The 3,526-nt window shown below is 36.4% G+C and overlaps 1 non-coding gene across 1 annotated transcript; it reads right to left on the bottom strand.

The window, feature by feature from the left end:
- Positions 1-2,521: 2,521 nt before the first annotated feature.
- LOC125089552 (U4 spliceosomal RNA) lies at positions 2,522-2,656 on the bottom strand. The gene has a single exon (XR_007123973.1). It is a non-coding gene; the product is annotated as a U4 spliceosomal RNA (small nuclear RNA).
- Between the last annotated feature and the right edge of the window lie 870 nt (positions 2,657-3,526).

Here is a 3,526-nt window from a genome sequence, read left to right as displayed (position 1 = left end):
AGGGCAGAAGAAGGATGTCGGGATTTATTTGCCTGATGCTTCCCTTTTGGTTGCCAGAATTGCTACCTCTCTCTAACAGAGCTGCTGCTTCTTCCAGTCCACACATTTTCTTTCATTCCCTCACCTCCATCAACCTACTCCTGGTCACCAGGAGTCAATGTGCTGTCCCTGGTCATTTTATATTCAGTATCCTAATCATCCCAAAATAGTGATTTCCTTCTTTCCTATAAAATAGGAAGATCGGTGAGAAAACAGAGGCTCAATGATAACTTGTCTAAGGTCACATGGCTGGTAAGCAGCAAAGCCAAGATGAAAATCCAAGTCTTTTGACTCTTATGCCCATGCTTTTCCCAATAAACTGACTGCACCCCATTTGTGTCAATGCTCTTATTACATATCTCTACTGCATATGCTGGAAGCATTAAAATAAATTAGCAAAGTTTTGAATGCATGATTCACATCTTCTGAGCAGATTGACTGTATCAACATAGCTTTTTTTCTTATTATTTATTTGATTTTGTTTCTTAATTCCTAATACTTGTGGTACTTTCACATCAATTCTAAGCTTAATAAAAATGATCAGAATTCCTGAATAAAACATGGGAAGACTAAATAAAATATTTTCCTTTTAAGTGAATATTGTGTGATGTTAATGTACCCCATACTCATTATTTCAATGAATTGAATGGATTAATAATTTCATTTAGACTTTATGTATTTTAAATAAACATCTACTCACATAATTACCAATGGTGAAACTGAAAGCAACTAATCTTGTTTAACCAAACAACCAGTGCTTACTGTTGGTCTGGTCTTACCACCTTTAGGAACAAACATAAATATAGGTCCAATGGAAAGCTCTATATTCACATTCATCTATTCATTCCTTTGCAAATAACTATTGACTTCATTTAAGCCCCTTACCCAAGGTCTCTCTGCTAGTAAAAGGAAGAGCAACTTCTCTTGATTTTCACATCAGGAATCTATTTGCTATGTGAGTGTCATTTTAACACCAGGGCTCCTGAGATGCACTCTTAAGGGATCTTCTTAGGTGCTCTTTAGGGAGTCTGACAATCACAATTTGTCCAAGAGTGGGGGAGTTTTCCCAAGATGTGGGACATTTAGCACTAAAACTGGAAAAATCCTAGACAAACTGGAATGAAAGGGTCATCCTAACTAGACAGCATATGTTTGAATTCAGTTATAAGAAGATCACCTAGATGATTCAGTATACGCACACACACACACACATATATATTTATACACATACACAAGCATACACACACACACATATTCAGAGTCTACTGGAATTATGCAAACAAAATTATTTGTAGCTTCAATTCTCTTCCCTACCACACTTCTGTCCCTTTATCCCCAACTGCAGAGGAGCCAGAAGCAGCAGGCTGAGTTTGGGAAAATGTGGAGAAAGGAGAGCAAATTCCTGCCTGTATTTCCTTTACCATGGCTGGTCAGTGGAATGCAAGGCAAGTGTAAACCCAAGTGAGCAAATCAGCTGTGAACTGATGACAGACTAGACTCTTGAATTTTCTATCTCTGAAAATGATATCTGAGTATCTGAAACCAGCCAGAAAACTAATGGAATCTGTTTAACACAGTATCTTGGAACAAAGAAAGGAATTCAACAGAAGATATCTGAAGGCAGAGCTGGGCATAAAACAAAGCCATTTCTTGGCTGTTCCCTATCAAGACCAGCCCACTTAAAAAAGTAGTTTGGCGTGAATTCCCAGAAATGGAACTGCTGGATTAGATGGTAGTTCTATTTTTAATTATTTGCAAAGCCTCCATATTGTTTTCTACAGCAACTGCATCATTCCCACCAAAAGTACGTGTTCCAGTTTCTCCACATCCTCACCAACACTTATCTTTTTTTAAAGTTTCTATTTAAACTAAATTAAATTTAATGAACATGTATTATATTGTTAGTTTCAGAGGAAGAGTTTTAGTGATTCATCAGTTGCATACAACACCCAGTGCTCATTATTTCAAGTGTCCTCCTTAATGTCCATTGCCCAGTCACCTCATCCCCTCACCCACCTCCCCTCCAGCTACATTCAGTTTGTTTCCTATAGTTAAGAGTCTGTTATGGTTTGCCTCCCTACCTGTTTTTATCTTATTTTTCCTTCACTTTCCCTATGTTTTATGTTTTGTTTCTTAATTTACTTGTGAGTGAAATCATATGGTATCTGTCTTTCATTGACTGACTTATTTTGCTCAGCCCAATAATCTCTAGTGCCATTCATGTCATTGCAAATGGCAAGATTTTATCCATTTTGATGGCTGAGTAATATTCCATTATATATATATATATATATATATATATATATATATATATACACATACATACACTTCTTCTCTATCCATTCATCTGTTAATGAACATCTGGGTTCTTTCCATAGTTTGGCTAACATGGACATTGTTGCTATAAACATTGGGGTGCATGTGCCCATTTGGATCACTATGTAGTCCAAGAGTGTAAGTTCCCCTTTCTCTGCATCCTTGCCAACATCTGTCATTTCCTGACTTGTTAATTTTAGCTATTCTGAGTGGTGTGAGGTGGTATCTCATTGTATTCAATTAGCAATAATTGCACCTAAGATAAACCTCATTAGCTACAATACTGCCACTGTGCAAAGCTTCATTGTGGTTTTGATTCGTATTTCCTGGATGCCAAGTGATGTCGAGCATTTCTTCATGTGTCTGTTGGCCATTTGTATGTCTTTGGAGAAGTATCAGTTCATGTCTTCTGCCCATTTTTTCTTGACTGGATTTTTTGTTTTGTTTTCTGGGTGTTGGGTTCGATTAGTTCTTTATAGATTTTGGATACTAGCCCTTTATCTGATGAGACATTTGTAAATATCTTCTCCCATCACAAGATTATTTTCGTTTGTTGACTGTTTCCTTAGCTTTGCAAAAGCTTTTTATCTTGATGAATATAATAGCTATCTTAGCAGGTGTGATGGGATATCTCATTATGGATTTGATTTGCATTTCCCTGATGATAAATGATACTGAGCACCTTTTCATGTACCTGTTGGCCCTTTGTATGTCCCCTTTTGCAGAAATATCTATTCAAGTTTTTCATTAATGAGATTATTTGGATGTTTTTGCTATTGAGTTATAGGAGTTCCTTACATATTTTCAATATTAACCCCTTATCCGATATATGGTTTGCAGCATTGTTCATAATAACAAATATACAGAAACAACAAAAATGTTCATCAGTGAGTGGAAGAAAAAAGAAAACACAGTATACACATACTATGGAATACTATCCAGTTGAAAAATAATAATCATGCCACCTACCATCTATCCTTGAATTCTGAAACCTTATTATATCTGGTCTTGTATTAGATTTCCAGTTAATGCTGGGCCTTTCCAAATTGACTCTCTGCTCCTTAAAGATAGATGTTGGTCTGTCTCTATTTTGTTCACCCCACAATGTCAGGATATGGATAAACACTTACAAGGTACTCAGTAAGTGCACAGTGGCTCTTAGCTCATGAAT

This window comes from Lutra lutra, chromosome 1, assembly GCF_902655055.1.
Source record: "Lutra lutra chromosome 1, mLutLut1.2, whole genome shotgun sequence".
In the NCBI taxonomy this organism is placed as follows: Eukaryota; Metazoa; Chordata; class Mammalia; order Carnivora; family Mustelidae; genus Lutra; species Lutra lutra.
This window is presented reverse-complemented; position numbering and strand designations above follow the sequence as displayed.